Source organism: Pinus tabuliformis, chromosome 8, assembly GCF_031772625.1.
Source record: "Pinus tabuliformis cultivar Carrire ecotype Pingquan chromosome 8, CPIR1, whole genome shotgun sequence".
Taxonomy (NCBI): Eukaryota; Viridiplantae; Streptophyta; class Pinopsida; order Pinales; family Pinaceae; genus Pinus; species Pinus tabuliformis.
Window position 1 is genome coordinate 831335463 of NC_142294.1, and position 7364 is coordinate 831342826.

Genomic DNA, 7364 nt, shown 5'->3' on the forward strand with positions numbered 1-7364 from the left:
TTGGTTGGGAACAGTGGGGCCACGGGCACTAACAGGTGATCAGCAGGTAAAACCCGCGATCTCCGCCCGAAAAGAAGTAATTTTATATTTTTTTAAGTGTTTTAATACATACATGCGGGTTGGATATACACAGACCCGCGTATACACGCGTTTAACTCAGGGCAATGTCGCGTATAAGGGATAAAACACTGTTTTTTAAATTTTAGGACCAGGTCTGGAAGGAGGGGTTTCCCTAGGCCATGAGTACAGCATCACAAACCATCAGAGTGAGATTTGGAGCTATAACAAAACTGAAGGAAAATAGAGGAAAGATGAAGAAATTAGAGGCATCAATAATAAAAAGACATAAAAGCATCAATTAATAGCCTTTTGCTAGTTTATTTTCAAAATTGGTTTCAGAGAGGAGAAGAGCACCAAGAGGAGAAGGAAAATAAAGCAAGCAAAGGAAGGAAAAGGAAGCAAGGATCAAGAAAGGAAAGGTTGGATCAGAAAGATTCAGTAGGAATACTTGCAGGTAACATATTGCATGTGTGATTTCCTAGCTAGTTTTGGCATGCGTGGCATATGCATGTGTGTATTTGGTTTCATTGTTTTTGGTGGCTTGGATTTTGCTAGGTTTTGATATTGTTTTTTAGCTGTCCTTTCCATTTCCAGATAACCATGGTGTGATGGGATTCTTTCTCGGTTGAGATATGGATTTTCGGAAGTTTTTAGATCTGGGTGAGGTGGTATTAGGAAAATCCCAAGGGTTGAAGGTGGAAATGGTTTTCTCTGAGAAGACCTCAACAGGTGGGTGGAGATAGGAAAATTCCTCAAGTGATGGTGAAGGAATTATGAGGAATCCAAGATTAGTTTGGTTCTGTGATCTCGGGAGCGGTTTAGGTGAGATCACGGTATGGTGAGGGTGGAGGTGGTTTAACCTCTAGATTCCCTTGGCTTTTTATTGATGGCTTAATCCCTTGAGATCCCATCTATGATTGGATAAAAGAAATATTTGGTTCAACCCAATCTATGATTGGATGGTACATTGAAGTGCCTGACTTGGCTTCCTTTTGTATATGGTTAATAAGAGATAATTTTATCTTGTCTTTGATAAGTAAATTTACTTGTTATTATGTGGCTTTAATTGTTGTTCTATCATTGGTATCTATCTAGTTATATGTTGGTTATATGTATGGTTAACTGAGAGATCTAAGTATGGCTCTTATCACATTTAATTCAATGAAAGTCTAGTTAATGAGTGCATGACCTAATTGGTGTTATCACAACTGTTGTGAGAAGGAATTGGCCCTTCTTGTTAAATTCAGATAATTTTTCAAATCTTTATGTTCAAATATGCATTCATGACCTATAGGTTGCATGTTTACCATGTGTTTGAGAGAATGTTAGTCCTGGTTGGGAGGAGTCAGGTCAAGTCCCGATTCAAGTTTTGCTTCATAAGCTTTGTTTCTCTGTAATTTATCATTTATGGAAGTTTTACTGAGTTCTGGGTAGAGGACTGAGTCTTGGCCCTGAAAAAGTGGCTCAAAATTTGGGTTTGTTGGCATAGAAATGACTAGAAAATTCCACAGTCGCATGGAGGTAGGCTTATAAGTGGGAGAAGAGGGCTATAGTCACTTTCATGCATTGGGAAGGGAGTGGTTGAGGCTCTAGGTCAGTGACAAATAGGGTTATCTTAGGGGTTGGGCACCTGGAGGGGTTGCATTGCTCTTGGAGGTCCTATAGCACCTGAGGCAAGTCAATAAGGTATTAGGTGGTCGATTCCAATTCCTTAAGGTCATATTGGAGGTTGAATCTAATCATAGTGACCTTTAGCTCATGTTTACCTCGAGAAAGCCGGTGAAAGTGAGTAAATGTGGTAGGAGATGGTTAAATCGTTTCCCTCCATTACCAAAGCATGTAAATAACACTGCACTAATATTTTTATTAATAAAATATTAGTAATAATAATAACTATAAATATGAATTTTACATTTTTTTCTTATTACCGTTGATGCTCAGTGTCACACAGAATAAGTCGATCTTGCGGACAAGATAGACCTTCCTAGAATCTAAAGAAGACCTAATGACAAGCAAACCAACCAGACACTATCTTTCTCTAAATATGCTTTTATAAACAATAGCAAACAAGTGTTTTTAGGGCATACTGTTGGTCCAACGCAAGCTTGTGGATGCCCTCACTTCTTCGATCCAAATGAGCTCCTTTTCGCGAATCAGCAAACAAAAACAAGGCAAACAAATTAAATAGCACCTGAAAAGCCATTTGCATAAAACATATTTAACATGAAAGTCAAGGAGTCCATGAAACAAATAACATAAGATACTTGTTGAGAAAAATGAGTTTGATTGTATTAATTCAAAAGAAGAAGAACCTTAAAACCTTTTCCTTGACGCTGTACAAGCTCCTCCCAGGGTGCAACAAGAAGTCTCCTCTACTTTGACAAGTTTCACTCACTCCCCAGTGAAACCAAAAAGGTATGTGATCTTTCCTCTTTAGGCTTAACTAGGAAGTCTTGATTTCACCAGAATTTACCCTCAAAAATGTTCGGCTTCTAACCTCTCTAGCAACCAACCCAATGCCTGTATTTATAGTGCAATGGAGGGAGGTTACTAGGTCCTCTTTCAAAGGGATAAAGCCCTCCTTCAAAGGGATAGCTCCTCTCATCAAGGGATTAGCTCCTTCTCTTTTGGGATGCATGAACCACCTCAGAGCGAACAATCCACGTCAAAATTCCTTCTAGAAACCTCTAGAATTAACACAAAGTGAGTTTTTTAAGATAAAACTTGCGCCTTTTGACTTTCACAGGGGTCTGCACCTACACTGTTAGGGACAGAGCGGGCAGGTCCGCAGTTTTTGTACACAGAAGGTGCGGGACCGCAGGTGACCATGAGAGAAAGTGCGGAACTAGAGTTACATTGATTTTTAATGTCTTTCTCTCATTTCCAAAGCTTGATTTGAAGAACTGAGGTCTGAGACTTGCTTAGGAGGATAGTACAAGTGATGATAGACCCATACTGACTGCAAATAATCATGGTGACGATATTTTTGTGTAACAAATTGCCCCCTAAAGTGCGAAGTCTTTAGTAGATGAGATTTCTTATCATTTAGGAAGAGTGAAGTACTTTATCATTTCGAGGATCATCTTGTGAAGAACCCGGTTGGAACCTGTAAAAATATTCAATGCAAAATATATATATGAGATCATATCATCGCTGAGGTAGGCATTCCCATACTCAGATCAAAACTGACTAGAAAAACTAACTACTGCTCTGATACAGGAATGATCTTGTAAAACATCACAAGTAAAGACTCATGTGGACATAGTATGGATGCAACCATCTGTTTATGAATAGTCCATTATATAATGAATACAAAATTCCTCGCAGCCTGGATTATGGAAACTAGATCTAGGGTCTTCATTTCTACTTCCCGAAATAGTACAATTCTATCCATGCGAATGAATGTGTTGATGTCGAGCATGTCATGGAATCCTTTGATCGAAAGTCAATGATGTAAACTGTCGTCAAAGGCGAGAAACCTGCCATTGATGCATGCAGATCTCAAGGCACTGACGATTCCTAGATCATCTTTCTAGATAATGAGCTGATGTCGATAGAAAGCGATCCGTTATAGGCAAGCCCACAACACAAAATCATAGATCAGGTTGAAGAAATTTAGTTGCAAGAACTGACTCAGGGATGGTCAAGATGGATGACAAATATTTTGCGAATGAATGGCTTGTCATGCTGAAAGAGTCAATTTTGCTGACAAAACCGACCTCCCTAGAAGCTAAGGCTTTCTAGTGACAAACAAAACAATCAAGCACTATCTTTCCCTAAATATGCATTTAAAATAAAATCAACCAAGTGTTTAAAGCATACCTTTAGTCCAACGTTGTTTGTAGCAGCCAAGCCTCTTCAATCCAGATGAGCTCCTTCTCCTTGAAGCCTGCATTCACCAACAAGCAAACAATTACATAGAACCTGAATAACTCATATAATAAAACATATTCATCATAAAGACCAAGGAGTTTATGAAACAAATTATATATAACAACTTGTTGAGAAAAATGAACTTAATTGTATTAATTGGAAACAAAAGAAACCTTACAACCAGTGCCTTGGTGTTGTGCAGGTCCCTCCCAGGGTCCAGCAAGAGTTCTCCTCTACTTTGATTAGCTCACCCACTTCCAAATGAAGCTAAGAAAGGATTGGAATCTCTCCTCTCAAGCTCTATAAGGGAGTCCTAATTTCAGCAGCATCTACCCTTAGGAATGTTCAGCTTTCAACCTCCTATCCCTCTGGCCCAATGCCTGTATTTATAATGCTTTGGAGGAAGTTAACCAAGTCCACCATGAATGGGATAAGCCCCTCTTTCAAAGGGATAGCTCCTCTCTTCATGGGATAAGTTCCTCTTTCTTTGGGATGCATGAACCATCTGGAGGCGCTCAATCCACGTCAAACCATCTTCTAGAATGCTCTAGAATCGACCACAAGTAAGTTTTTTGAAGTAAAACTTGCGCCTTTTGACTTTTACAGGGGTATGCACCCACCCCTTTACAGACAGAGCATACAAGTACGCAGGTATTATGTACTTGAGGTGCGTACACGCAGGTAAGAGTAAGAGAAACTGCGTAACCAGAGTTGCATTGATTTTTAAAGACTTTCTCTCTTTTTGGAGTTTGACATGAGGAGCAGAGGTATAAGACTTGCCAAGGAGGACAGTATGGTTATTGATGGAGCCATACTGAATGCAAATAGTCATGGTGACAAATTTTAGTGTAACAGATTGCCCCCTAAAGTGCGAAGTCTGTAGTAGATTAGGGTTTTATATCATATAGGAAGGGTGAAGCACTTTATCATTTCGAGGATTATCTTGTGGAGAGCCCAGTCAGAACCTGCAAATATTCAACACAAAATATATATATGAGATCATATCATAGCTGAGGTAGGCATTCCCATACTCAGATTGAAAACTTAACTAACACTAACTACTGCTCTAATATAGGAATGATTTCGCAGTACATCATAATCATAGACACATGTAGACACAGTATGGACGCATCCATCTGTTTATAATTAGTCTACTGTATAATGAATACAAAACTCCTCGCAGCCTGGATGGCGGAAACTAGATCCAGGGTCTTCATTTCTGCTTCCCGAAATAGTACGATTCTATCCATGCGAATAAATGAGTTGATGTCGAACATGGTAGAAACCACTTGATTACCAGTCAATGATGTAAAATGTTAACAAGTGTGAGAGAGACCACCAGTGATGTCAATGGTTCTCAAAGTACCCAGTACAATCCATGAGATGTGAGTAGATGTGTTGATGTCGAACATGCCATGGAATCCTTTGATCGAAAGTCAATGATGTAAACTGTCGTCAAAGGCGAGAAACCTGCCATTGAGGCATGCAGATCTCAAGGTACTGACGATTTCTAGGTCATCTTTCTAGATAATGTGCTGATGTCGATAGAAAGTGACCCGTTGCAGGCAAGCCCACAACACGAAATCATAGATCAAGTTGAAGAAATGTAGCTGTAAGGACTGACTCAGGGATGGTCAAGATGGGTGACAGATATTTTGCAGATGAATGGTTTATTTGCAGTGACCTCTTGAACACATAACGACACAACAGATGGCTTGGTCACAATTGACCCAAAGTTAATACCCGGAAACCGGCTGAAGACTTTCAATGTGGTTTGATCAACTATTAGGCAAAGGATTTCCCAACCCAGGTGAATGAAAAGTGTCGTGTTCAAGAGTGGTGATAAGGTTTTTCTGAGACAAAGGATAACAAATAGGCTCATTTTCCTCTCTTTTCCCCCACCATTTCTGGCAAGTACCTCTTTATTTTTTAACAAGCTTGAGGAGGATAACATTTGCTTGATTATAAGCTCATCCTTCGGATGAGTCCAACTTAGTTTAGATTCGAACCCTAAGAAGGAGTGGTACGTTCTTTTTTGTAATCGAACAGGTCCTTTACTGTGAAATTTTAACGAGTCCAGTATAGGAGAAACTCGGTGTTTTTCAATTTTAGAGAGTCTGAAAAACTTAAGAAGACTCCAGGGTTGACCTTTTTCGTAAATTTGTGTCTCCCAAGCCCGAAAAAGTATAAAATAATACTTGAGAGAACCGCTTGATCTTTACGACCAAGGAGTACTTTCATGATTAGTGTCTCTGATCTGAAAAGTAGAAAGCGATCAAGGACACGTCCTTTTATTTCCAATATCGAATTTGAAACGACAAAAATCCGGCAATCTTTTCATGTTTTTACGGTCAGAAAAGAGCTGTAAGTAGACCGCCTTTTAGTTCCATTTTAACGAGTGTAAAAGAAACGCTCGGCAATATTTTCATATTTTAGGAGTCAGAAAAGGGCTTAAAGATGACTCAAAGGTTTCACTTTTTCGTAAGTTTTAACGAGTTCGAAAAAGTGATAAAAATGTACTCATGGTTTTCATTTTTTCGTAAGTTTTAATGAGTTCGAAAAATGATAAAAATGTACTCATATAGCCGACTTTCAATTTAATTTACGAGCAGGAAAAGATGGAAAGAACTCGACATTTTTCATTTGTTTTACGAGAATGAAAGATAGCAAAATAATCTCGAGATTTTCATGAGTTTAACGAGTCTTGAAAATAACTGAAATTGACTCGAGATAGGTTTCATTTTTACAAAAGCTTGAAACAGAGAAAAACTATTCTTCAAAGTAGTTTCATTTTTACACAAGCTTGAAACAGAGAGAAAACTGTGCTTGATGCGCCCTAAGTGTAACTGCTAGAGCGCATGCTCCCCAGCTTCATTTCATTCAACTAAGTACAAGCTGGATGGAATGAAGGTTCATGTACGAGATCATTTGAAAGAGTCAACCTAAAACTATAAGAAAATTGTGCAAAAAATTGAAATAACTAACCTAAATATACAACTTAACATTTATGAGATCTAGTCAAACTCTCGACTCAATTAGAGGAGGATTTGTTTCATTTTTTAACGAGCTTGACATAGGAAAAGAACTATGCTCGGATTCGGTTTCATGTTTATGCAAGCTTGAAACGAAAAGGAACTATGCTTGTTATAAGTTCGCATGCCCCCAGCATAATGACGCAAAACGAGGTACATGCCCCCCAAGCTTCATTGCATTCAATGAGGTGGATGGAATGAAGCTTTACTTTCAAGATCTTGGAAAGACTTCTGAGAGTTGTTTCATTTTTTAGTGAGGTTGACACAGGAAAAGAACTATCCTCAAAACCCTTGTTTCATTTTTTAAACGAGCTTGACACAAGATAAGGAACTATGCTCATAACTACTCTCTACAATCTACCTAACAAAAAACTCTACTCTAAAAACCTTGATTCATTT